The 12,803-nt window shown below is 46.5% G+C and overlaps 1 protein-coding gene across 7 annotated transcripts in view; it reads right to left on the bottom strand.

Annotated features, from left to right (window-relative positions):
• Positions 1-6,612, bottom strand: part of USP9X (ubiquitin specific peptidase 9 X-linked) — a 105,227-nt gene extending 98,615 nt beyond the window's left edge. For 3 of the 7 annotated variants that reach the window (XM_055119689.1, XM_055119692.1, XM_055119693.1), the window contains exon 1: positions 6,346-6,609. The gene's annotated coding sequence lies outside the window, so the exon portion shown is untranslated. Of the gene's footprint in view, positions 1-6,345 lie in introns of all 7 variants that reach the window. The other 4 variants (XM_055119687.1, XM_055119688.1, XM_055119690.1 and 1 more) reach the window with 2 other exon arrangements.
• Positions 6,613-12,803: the final 6,191 nt, after the last annotated feature.

Genomic DNA, 12,803 nt, shown 5'->3' with positions numbered 1-12,803 from the left:
CCTCAGGACATCACACTTGTGCAGCACGTGCCCTACCCACTGAGTCACATCCCAAGCCCCTTCCCTTTTCTGAAATACGGGCTACACCGTGCAGTACTGAGAAGTGTGTGTATTCAATGCCAGGGATCAAACTGAGGACCTGGCACATGCCAGGTATGTGCTCCAGCACCTCAGCCACCTCTCTGGCCCTAATTTTGGGATATTGAGTGTGACCAAATGGAGGCCACCAACTTAAAAGACAGAATTTGAGGTCAAAAGAAAGATACACTATAACTGTCAGACACAAAAAATATGAGCAGGTAAGTTTTGAACAAAAATTTTAAGCATCTGGAGACTAAAAATGATAGTATAGAAGGCAAAAAGTACTTGCCTTGCGCATGGCTAACCTGAGATAGATCCCTGATACCCCATATGGTCTCCCAGCCCCTGCCAGGAATGATCCTTTAACACAAAGCCAGGAGTAAGCCTGCGCACTGCCAGGTGTGGCCTGCAAACCAAAAATAAATAAGGGCATCAACCAAAAATAAATAAGAGCATCATAAATAGAGCTATCCCTAAAGCTAAATAAACGAACGCGAAATAATCAATTTCTATTGTACTTGACAGCTGGGCTTATGGGGGGGAAGGGGAATTAAGCATGAATTTCTATTTCACCTAATCGGTAAAATGAAATTGACATGGCTTTTTACCTTAAAAGGTGTTATTTTTGAAGGCCAGAGCCATAGCACCAGTGGGTAGGGCGTTTGCCTTGCACGTGGCCGACCCGGGTTCAATCCCCGGCATCCCATATGGTCCCCTGAGCACTCAGGAATTACTCAGGAGTAATTACAAATTACACATAAACACTCTGAGTGCAGAACCAGGAGTAACCCCTGAGCATTGCCAAGTGTGACCCCAAAAAAGCAAAAAAAAAAAAAAAGTGTTTCTTTTTTTTAAAAAAATTAGAGATAGGGAGGATTTTGGGGCTGGGAGGCAGCAGTCACACCCTGCAGTGCTCAGAGGCCATTTCTGACTTGTTTGCTGGGGTGAGAGGGTGGCTATGGATCAAACCCAGGCCTTACATAGGAATCACAAACTCCAGCCCACCAGCCATTGAGCTCTCTGGCCCCAAAACCTTAAAAAAAAAAAAAGAGAGAGAGAGAGAGAGAGAGAGAGGCCACACTTGGCACTACTGAGTGAGGGAGGACCTGGGATCACTAATGGCTTCTGCTCTGGCCAGCAGTTGGTAGGGAGATGATCAAACTCGGTGGCTCCAACATGCTGAGCAACAGTTGTACCACTTAAGTTATATCCCACACCCTAAGGAAGGAGTTAAGAGAGCAATTAACTAGTCCAATGCCCCACACGTCATACATGTATGTTTATAGGTCCCACATGTATGTTTATAGGTACAATAATCTCTTGTGTCTGGATCACAGTATTATGATACATACACACACACACACACATAAAATGACATTGTCTGGCCCAATTAGTATTTGCAGAATAGATTTTAAATATCTTACAAGTATTATTAATTTGAACCAAAACTCCTAAGTACAAGATAAGGCACAATTGAATCCATACAAATATATACACACAAAATACAAGGAACCTCAGTTTCTCCCAATTAACAACCTAGCGTCTGTATTTCTTGATGGTGTAAACTCAACTACAAACGCTGAAGGCAAGATAGCCGATGATAGGATACAAGAATATCCTCTCCCATTTCCCTAAATTACAAAAACCTTAGTTACACAGCAGAATCATCTGTTGAGGTTTTTCTTAATGCTCAATTTCCACCCCAAACCCACATAATCTCCGGAGACTTAGGCCTAAGCAAATGTATTACGAAAAGGTTCCAAAGTTGATTCTAATGTAAAACAAAGTAGAAAACAACTGTTAGATAGTAACTGAAAAACAGAAAGCCACTGCTGCAGAATACATGTACTGTGTTCACTGTGCATTTGCACATGTGCAACACACTGAATCCCAGACACATTAGAAAAATACATTTCAGCAAGACACTGTCATAAACACTATCTAATTTACATCTTATTCCTTAAAAATGTATTACATATATGTACACCTCAACAATAACAATGGATTTAAACTTTAATGCATTAATATTAAAAAATTTATGAATTTTCCTCCTTATAATTAAGATTTTAAAGATCAGTATGGTAACAGACTAAAGACCAATGATTTTCTATCCTTTGTCAGAAAGAATGTGCATGGAGGGACCAGAGATAATATAGCCTGTAAGGTGCTTGCTTTACATGCGACTCACCTGGGCTTGATTGATCTCTGACACCACATTTGATCCCCCCAAGCACCACCAATTGTGATTCCTGAGCATAGAGGCAGGAGTAAGCCCTGAGCACCACCAAGTGTGCCCTCCCTCCCACATAGATTCTATGTGCATAGCAGCCGCAACTCCCACACATTTCTCAATATAGAATTTAGTCCGATGGACTAAGAGAATTAAAGTACCAAGGAACTTTTATTGCTATTCCATAAAATTACAACCAACAGTAGAAAAAAAAATGTTACTTCTTTAATTTTGCAGGGCTTGAAAACTATTTTGTGAAATACTGATCTTAGGCTCTGGAGATACCCATAAATAAATTTACCTTTAAGGTAAAACTCAGAATGGTGGCAGTCATTAATGGGATGAGCAATTTAAGTAAAATACTGGAAGACGAATGCCTAGATTTTCCATGTTTTAAGGATGTCAGATGCAGGGGCTGGAGAGAGAGCACAGCCAGTAGGGTGCTTGCCTTGAACCTGGGTTCAATCCCTGGTATCCCATAAGGTCCCCCGAGTGCAGCCAGAAGTGATACAGTATTATTTTAACCACAAATACCACTCACCAATTCAATTAGTATCATCCTGAACATGCTCAAAGCTTTAGCATGTTTCTTGACCAATCAACAGTATTATTTCCCAAATTATGACTATTATTTTTTAATATTTTACTCTAAATCCATTCTAGTACTAGAAACCAAAGTTTCAGATATTGTTCTTATGAAAGTAATCAATGTTATTTCACTAATGTGGCCTAGTGAAACCCAAACACCACTAGTTGAGTGTGTGAGGCAGCCTCAATACCTCATCTGTATAATGGAACTCAAACTACTTAAGATCCAGTGGCAAATGCTTAACAAAGAACTGTCACATAATTTATGTCCAATAAATGACAATTAGGTTGCTACTTGAGGAAAAAAAAAAGGCAGGATAGTAGAGAAATTAAGGTGTTTGTCTTGCAGGCAGCTGAACCCAGCACTACATATTGGTGATGAGCACCTTCAGGAGTGAGCCCTGAGGAGAACCAAGAGCCACCCCTGGGTGCCAAAAGGTATGGCTCAAACACCCCACCCCCTCAGGAAAATAATCCACCTTATGTATCTGCTTCAAAGTTCAATAAAAATATGCTGAAAGTGGTAAGTCACTTTCAAATAACAGTCACTTTCATCGGACTGCACATGAAAACCATCCACAGTGCTTTTAAAATGTATTTTTTTTTTTGGATCTCAGTGAACAAATGAAGAAAAAAGTGTTTTTGTCCAAGGACCCACAAAATACTAGTTAATCAGTTTCTGGGAGTAGGGCAGTTTTTTTTTTAAGCTCTCCCCAAGAGTAAATTATGCAATTAGGGTTAAGGGCTACTAGCCCTTTCCTGTGTTAAGACCCTGTATTAAAATAAGAACTTGGCAATAATTACGATGAATTTCAAAAATATAAGTAAAAAGCAAAAAATGTTTTTCAGGTTTTGGAAAATAATTTTAAAGACTCAAAATATGTCAGCAAGAAGGCAAATACAATAGAAGCTATTTTAATAATCTTTACTTTGAGAAACTTAAAAAAAAAACAACTAACTAGCTCCATAGCCAAGAAGGTAAGATTTTTTTCCCCCTCAAGACTTACAAGGGCTCTGTAACACACTCTTCTGGATATTCCAAATTACTTGGGGGCCCCCAGCCCTAATAAAGTGGGTAGGGCGCTTGCCTTGCACAAGGGGAACGCAGGTTGGATCCCTGACATTTCATATGGTCCCCCAAACCTGGTGGAGAGTAAAGCCGAAGTGCAGAGCCAGGAATAAATCCTGAACATCATGGCTGGGTGTGACCCCCAAACAAACAAAAACAAAATAACTTTCTTTAACCTGATTTAAACAGTAGGTTTCAATCAATAGTAAACTCTAAAACGAATGTATAAGAGCCATCTTAAAACTGCCCTTTTGAAATATTAAAGAGGCTGGGGATGTGGCTCAGCAATAGAGAACATGCCTTGCATATGTGAGGCCCTGCATGGATCCCTAGCATTACAAAATAAACATGATCATATTCTCGACCAAACCTAGAAGAAAGATCACTTGTGTCTAATAAGTTGATGACTAGCAAAGTCATGGCCAATATCCACATTAACAAAATTATAAGCAGCTTATATTAATACCATATCCAGGAAAAATTATCTTTGGGGAGACAGCGACAAAATCTCATCTTCTTGCGATGTCACTGTATTTCAAGAACCTGGAAAAATAAGATCCAAAATAAATCTTGAGAGCATTTCCTTGATAAAACAAAAGATCTGTGGACGGCCAACAGATTCTAGTAATTCAGTAAAAACATAAAATCTGCTCTTCCAACTTACTTTTTTATATACTAGTCTTGCTCTTTAGATTCTCTAGATATTTTCTGTCAAACAACCAACAGCAGTAAACAAAAGAAAGGCCATCACGAGAACATTAAATCAATTACACAGGTTAAATATCCGTGCAAAAATGTATAAAGAGTACGGGGGGGGGGAATCGTACAGTAAGTACAAGCGTCTATTTTTTAATTGAGAAAGCCAAATAGCCCAAGATATGAAAAATGTTAATTTGAGTTCACCTTTGGTCTTCACTCCAAACACCGGGGCGATACGGCTTTAGGATTATTAAAGTTAGCAGTATTATTATAAAACACGGGAGAGTTGAAATGGAGAAAACGAAAGTTGGCTTATTTCTCCGTTAAATATATAAATCTTTAAGAATTTGGACGGCATTTGCTGAAATCAAAATGGCAGCCCACGGAGTCAGTAGAGCAGTGAGCTCGAAAGGACAGTGTGTAGCCTTCATTTTTAAGTTCCAGTGCATGAAGCCCCGGCTCGGCAGGGTTAATGCACAGATACTGGCGTTCGAAAGGAGTTCCGAGGCAGGGTTAAGCGACTGCGCAAAAGTTTTCTCATCAATGCATCCCAAATTCTCCCCCGAAAGGAAGGTACACCAACGTTAGGCAGACGGAGAGGGCTCGGAGTTTCCATATTAAAAAAGAAAAAAAAAAAAAAGCTGCACGTACCTCCCCCGCCCCCCCCCCCAAAATTTTGAACGCACGAATATTGCACCCACATCTGCAACTCGCTCCGTGCCACTCGGAGAGCGTCTGGCGTCACGACACACCTGTAAACTGCACCCGGGGAGGCCCCGATTTGCGGGGCGAACCGGAGAACTTTCCCCCCAACCCCCCCCCCCGCCGGCCGCTTTCCAGCGGGTTCCGTCGGGGACCTCGCCCGCCCGCCGTGCAAGTTCCCGAGGCCCCGGCGGGCCGCGGCGATATTCTACAACACCTGGCCCTTTTGCAACCCCAACTTCGGGGGCCCGCCGTGAACGGCCAGAAACCCGTCGTCGTTCCCGAAGCCCCCCGCCCCCACCCCCCACCCGCTGCGGCTCACATTTGGGGCGCAAGCGGTTAAAAATAGCCAGGTGGCGGGGTCCAAGTTCGCCAGCGAGCGATTTCTGCGGCTGCCCACAGCCGCGTTCCGGGATCGGGCAAAATGCAGGGGGGGGGTGGTGGTGGTGGGGTGTCAGATAACCGGCCCCGCCGCGCCCACCCAGCGCCCCGAAGCTGCGGCTTCTTGCGGGGGAGGGGGCGGCCCCTTCGGCGGGGCGCTTGCCAGCCCGGCGGGAGCCGCGGCCCTAGGCCCCGGCTCCAATCACTCCACCTCAATAATGGCGTTTGGTGTCAAGTGGAACCAGACTGGGGAGCGCGGTCGCCGGCGCGCCCCGCTCTACGCCGCGGGGGCTGCACGGCGCGCCCCAGAGCCTCCAGCCTCCGCCTGCGTCCCAGACAGGACGGGCAGGGGGAGGAGGGGAGGGCCGGAGCCGTCAGCCATTTTCCCTTGCAGTCCAAAACACACTCGCGCTCCCGGGACCCCGGCGCCCCGCACCCCGGCCCCCGCAGGCCCGCGCCGCCCCGGGGGAGGGGGGCGCGAGCGGGGCCGCCCCGGGGCCGCGCGCGCCCCGCTTTGCACGCACACCCCCCTCGCCCTGCTCCCGCCGCCCCGCTCCCAGCTGTCCGCCCCGGCCCAGCGCGGCGGGCAACTCACCACTCGGCTCGGGCGTCTTCGAAGCGGGGCGCGCGGAGGCGGCCGGCGGGGAGGCTCGGTCCCGGGCACGTCCGAGGCGGCCGGGCTCCCGGGAGCGGCGCGGGGCTGCAGCCGCCGGGCTCGCCGCTGCAGGACGCCGACGGCCGCCCTCTTCCCCCGACTCCCCTCGAGCAGGGGCTCGCGCGGGGCACTCAGACGGGCTCCGGGCGGTGCGTCTCTCCTGCGTCACCTCCTCCTGCTCCTCCTCCCCCAAAGGCGCCTTCACCTTCCCCTGGTCACCGCCTGGGTCTCCGCGGCCCGTCCAGCCGCGCGGCGGCGGGCTCGCTGCGCGCGCGGGGCGCGGACCCAAGCCCCCGGGCGCTGGGGCAGCGCAGGCTTCCCGCGAGGCCCCGGAGCCCAGAGAGGCGGGGAGGGGCTGCGCTCGGCACGGCCCGGGCGGGCCGGCTGCGGGGACGCTGCGGCTCCGACGGCGGCGGAGACTAGCTTCCGCAGCCGCAGACAGCCGTCCTCGTCAATATGGCCGACCCGACAACCCCCCCCCCCAAAGGAAAAAAAAAAAGGTGCTGGGCCAGTGGCGGCGGCGATAGCAGCAGCGGCGGCGGCGGCGGCAGCAGCAGCAGTGGCGGTGGCGGCGGCAGCAAGGCGGCGCAGACTCCCACTAGCCCAGCGCCGCCCCGGGCTCCTGCGGCCCCGCCCCCGGAGAGCCCCGCCCCGCCGAGGGCCCGCCCCCTCGGCCCTCCGCCTCCTCCCCCGCCGGCTCCCCGGCGCCCTCCGCTCCCCGCTTTCCTCCGACGGGCCCGCTGGAGGAGCGAGTGGCTCGGGGAGAGTGGGGCCCGGCCGGAGAGGCCCGGATCGTCGCACGTCGGGCGGGGGAGGGGAAGACAATGCGGTACAGAACGTTCCCGCGGCCCCGCTTCGCGCGCCGGGCCCAATCAGAGGCGCGCCACGCTCGGGACCCAAGTTCTGTGCATTCCACGACTCCGAACGGGGGAGGGGGCAGGGCTGGCTCAAGGACGGGCCGACGTGGGCACGGGCGAGCCGAAAGAAAGGGGGGGGGTGCAAAAGACGCCGGCGAAGGAGGCGGGAGGGGGGGCGCCTGGGCACGACGGGGTTAAGCGAGCGAGCCGCAGAGCGCGTCGCTCCGAGTTTGTGGGGCTGCTTGTTTTTGTTCCATTGTGAACCGTGGCCCCGCCGGCTAGTGCCCGGATGATGACGTCACCAGCCTCCCCCTTTTCCGGGATCGCGGGGGGGAGGGGCGGCGGAAAAAGAGATCCCGAGACCACGAGCGGGGCGTTCGCAAACCCGGTGCCTGGGGGTCCCGACGGCTGCAGCGCCAACCCGCGTCACGCCTGTGGGCCGAACCAGACCCGCGGGGCGGGGGCCTTGGGGGGCGCAGCGAAGCCAGGTCCCGAGATCCCGGCCACCTGCTCGGCGCCGATAGGGGGAGGGTGCGGCTATCTCAGGCAGCGTCGAGGGGAGGAGGGAGTGTGGGAGGCCTTCCCCCCACCAATGAAGGAGGGCGCTGTGAGAAATTCATTCACATGATCCTGCAGCATCACTGTGTGAACGCTTCTCGGCTCCCACAGCCACACTGACTGTGACCGACCGCCCATTGCTTATAGGAGCCTTAAAACTGAGCAGGAGGCAAAAATAAAGAGCCTTGCACCACCTAACAACCAGGGAACACTAAATGTAGCAAGTTTAGCTGCTGTTGCCAAATCTGCAGCACAAGTCAATGCACTATGTCATGGGGTATTTTCTACATAGTTATATTACAAAGTAAAGCCTAAACCGCTAATCTCAAATAAATGGGTTGCTTGGAACAAATCTACAATCTAACTTGAATGCCCAATGAAGAGAAACAAGTGTTTTCTAATTGACCACAGATTTCCTTTTGAATTAAAAACGCTGTGGGACGCCAAATTGTATGCAAAATCATAGCAAAACTCTAAAACCCCAAACGAAATTTTTTTCAGGGCAGGGTTGAATTTAGTTATGCTCTAATTATGTTGATTTGTTATAAAACGCTGTTAAAATGGAACCCAAATTGAGGATGACAGGTTGAGAGCTAATAATTTTTAAAATCATTTCTCTATACAACTCTAGTCTGGACCAAGCTTAACGTGCCTATTAAGGTTTCGAAAACACAAACTCCTAGCCCTAAGAATTCACAGCAAATTTTATCTTGTTTTTGTGATTTTTTCCTTAAGTGGCTTGGCTTCTCCACTGACTTAGGAGTTTACGTGGGTACTTTAAAGAAGTATCCATGTAAACCATAGGTTTGCAAAGTGCATTGTGGTTTTTATTTAATCCTTAGAGCTCAATGAGGTAGCCAGAATGTATACTGCTACACTGATTTTAGATAAGAAAATAGAAAGGTAAATTATTTGCCCAAGATCACAAGACAGGATTGGAAAGTGTTGAACACAGGTTTTTAAAACCCTATCAAAAGTGCGCCTTTAATAAGGAAGATTTGACATTGTACTTGTGATTCAAGCCAGGGCAAGAAAATGAACTAAAAGCAAGCAGGTAAGTAAGGAACAATTAAACTGCCTCTACTTGCAGATGACACCATCTTATATATGGAAAATCCTGGGAAATCTACTCTTAAAACCATTAGAGGTAATAAACAAGTTTAGCAAGGTTGCAGGATGTAAGATCAATATTTAAAATCAATTTTACTTTTATATACTAGCCATAAACATTCCAAAAATGAAAACAATTCCATTTGCAACAGCACCAAAAAGAATACTTATAATAAATTTAAAAGTACAAAAATTTGCAGTGTAAATTATAAAGCTTTTTTGAAAGAAATTTTAAAATGACCAGAGTAAATAGAAAAATAGCTCATGTTCAAGGATTAAAAAACTTAATATCGTTTTTTTGTTTTGTTTTGTTTGGGGGCCACACCCAGCGGTGCTCTGGGCTTACTCCTAGCTCTGCACTCGGAAATTACTCCTGGTTGTGCTCAGGGAACCGTATAGGATCCTGGGGATCAAACCCGGGTTGGCCATGTGCAAGTACCTGCTGTACTATCGCTTTGGCCTCAAAACTTAATATTGTTAAGACAGCAAGTTACCAAACTTTTAGGGTCAACCCAATCCCTAACAAAATCCCAGCCAGCTTTTTGGATTCTAAGCACATGAAAAGATGCTCAACATCACTAGTCATTAAGGAAATGCAAATCAAACCAAGAGTAACCACTACATACCCATGGGATAGCTATTATCAAAAAAAAAAAAAAAAGGAAAATGGGGTCAGAGATGTAGCTTTGTGGTAAAGCTACATGCGCTGCACGTATGAGGCAGCAGTAATCCTGGGATTTATCCTGGCAGTGCAAAAGTAAAGAAAGAGAGCTGAGAGGAAGAGAGCAGGGGGAAAGAGGGGAAGGAAGGAGTAACACCTGCTAGCAGGGATACCGAGAAGCTGGAATTCTTGTAATTCGCCAGTGGGAATGTAAAATGGTGCAGCTACAGTGGAAAAGAAGTTTAGCAGTTCCTCAAAATGCTAAATAGAAAATGATCAAATAACCTAGAAACTTCACTCCTAAATATATACCCACAAGAAATAAAAATCAGGAACACAAATTCTTAGTGTCCCATGTTAAGAACACGGTTCACAACAGCTAAGTGAGAAAAGCAAATATAAAAGGTCACACAATGTATGATTTCACTTTCATATAAGACAGATGCATTGAGACAAATAGAACAGAGGATACCAAAGGAGGAGGTAAGGTAAAGTCGCTGATTAATAAGTACTACTGTATTTCTTTCTAGGATAATGAAAAAGCTCTAGTAATGGAAAGTGCCGATACTCAAACAACATTGTGAATATACTTCAAATCAAAATGGTACATTTAAAAATGGGCGACAAGGTCAATGTTGTTGTGCCATTATACACTATATACGTGTGCACATGTATGTATGTATGTATGTATAAAACCACAATTCTTTTAAGGTGAAGAAAAAAATTCATATGGTTTAGTAAACTATAGTCCCATTATCTGGTTGAGGGAAATGTAGCCGATCAAATTAAACTCACCAGGAATTCTCTCCTCATGCTCTGTCTGCTCCCAGGGGTAAGATGTAGCCTACAACACCCCTGATTGACAGGACCCCATCTGACAGTTCACTTTCCTTCAGCTAATGCCGCAGCAAACAGTCTGGGCTAAAACCATAAGTTCTGTCCGCCGTGCAGTTCCTTTAAATCCATAAAGTCAGCATCTTCCTTCGCATTTCCTTTGTTTTGGTTTCTCTTTTATAACATCTGTCCTTTCGATTCAAAAAGAATTTTTCACTTCCTGGTTCTACACTAGCAGGGCAAACCCTGCTTATATTACATTTCCTCATAAAACTTCTCATTGTTACCACTCATTTTTCACCCAGAAATACTTGATTCCTAAAGTCAAGTTTTAGAACACTTAAAGAACAGACAGAGTTTCCTAATTGATTGATATTATTTAAACCTTTCAGGGCTACCAGTTTCAAAGGCGTTCTACAACGGGTTAAATGCTTCGTACCGCTAGCAAGGTCTTCTGAGCTGGTGGACAAGCTCAACGAAGCAGAGGGAACTTTGATGAACGTAGTTGAGAGAAGACTTTGAGATTTGAATGGAATTAGGAACGCTCATAGCTGCTTAGGTTTTTAAAAACGCTTTTGTTGTTAGCAGTGCTGGGGATGGAGCCCAGGGTCTCACACATACAAGGCCTGTCCTCTACCGCTAAGTCACATCCCTGTTGCCAACAGTGACTTAGTTTGTGATTTAGGGTTTTGGTGGGTTGGTTTGGTTTTGCTTTTTTCGGTTGTCGGTTTATTGGGGTTTGGTTTTCGTTTTCTTGGGGGGCAGGGCGGTGCAAGGAACTGAACCCAAGGTCTCCCACACACAAGAAGAGTGCTCTGCCACTGAATTACATCCCTGGTCCCTGGCTTGACATCAAATCTTTAATATAAAAATCAGTGTTCCTCTTTGGAACCCCCCACCCCCACCCCAATGCCTCCCCTGCAATCCTATGTGTATGGCAATGTCTTTGCTCCTTTCCTTTTCCCTTAAATAACATCCCTCCCCCACCTTTAACTTCAGCTGGGTGCTTGCTTCCTTTACCTTTTTTAGTAAATGCTTGCTTTGAATTGAAATTTTTTAAACTGAAAATCTATGTATATGGCCCGTTTCATATCCCTTCATGACATCTGGCAGAGGACAGAGAGAACAAGGCATTACAATCTAAGGCTTGCAGCTGACATGCTATTCCTCAGGGCGATTCAAGAGAATTTCAAGTGAATTTTAGATACCTACGCAGACAAGCCTGAAACTATCCATTCTGTTCTAGAAGAAGCTCTCTGAAATTGACCTGTTCCTAACAAGGGTCTGTTTTTCTCCACTTTGCTACAATTTGAGGGATTCTCTTACAGAATTTTACATAAACCACCTGTGCAAAATAATCTGATGCTTTTTTTCTCTTTTTGGGTCACACCTGGCGATGCACAGGGGTTACTCCTGGCTCTGCACTCAGGAATCACCCCTGGCGGTGCTCAGGGGACCAAATGGGATGCTGGGAATAGAACTCAGGTCGGCCACGTGCAAGGCAAACGCCCTACCAGCTGTGCTATTGTTCCAGTCCCTAATCTGATACTTTAAATTTGTTTTTAGTAACAGTTCTGCATACATGGTGCAGGCTTTAAAAGCCCTGTTGATCCTTTCCCAGCTGGGGTGTCCCAGGGATGCCTCCTGGCCTGGTTTATGGTGCAGGTAAATTGCCTCTGCAGGATTTCAGGTCACTCCTGACCCTGCACTGGGTCTAGTAAACTTGAACTGGTAAAGCTCAGCTCCGTCCATGTGTCTATCCAGAAACTTCCAAAATTTCTACGTACCTAGCTAAAATATAAGTCTCATGACTTTCACTGCAGTCTTTCTATGTGGTTGCAGCTTCATCCCCATCTTGCTTTCTTTGTACTTTGGTCTTTTTTTTTAAGACTCACTTCTTTCTTCTTGGCCCACCTGGACACTTTTATAAAGACGAATTTTCAACCCACTTTTCCTTTGGTCACAGTCTCTTGAATGTTTATTCTAATTTGGAAATACTACTGCTGGGGGGGGAGAGTAAATGAATGCTTTTTAAGCTCAAGAACAAACATACTCATTTGCTAATTCTTTCAAATCATTCATTTGGATCTCACTATAGAACATGCTCCTCATGACAGAAACTGTCTGGGATTTTATGCCTGTCACTGGGGGAAACAGGAGAGGGGAATTATAAACAAAATTTGAGAACCAACCACAATTTACTCTCTTAATACAATTGTCTTGAACATTTTAGGGGGAAAAAGTTGTTGAAATACTAAACTTCTACATTATTCTTAGTCATTAAAAATAGCTTCCCTAAAGGTCCTTGAACCATTAAAGGAATTACCTGCCAGTCTGGTTCACAAAGAACTCTCCAGATCCAGAGAGAAAGTTAAATG

The sequence above is a fragment of the Sorex araneus genome, chromosome X (genome assembly GCF_027595985.1).
Source record: "Sorex araneus isolate mSorAra2 chromosome X, mSorAra2.pri, whole genome shotgun sequence".
Lineage (NCBI taxonomy): Eukaryota > Metazoa > Chordata > Mammalia > Eulipotyphla > Soricidae > Sorex > Sorex araneus.
Note: the sequence above shows the minus strand (reverse complement) of the source record. Positions and strands in the feature narration are given on the sequence as shown.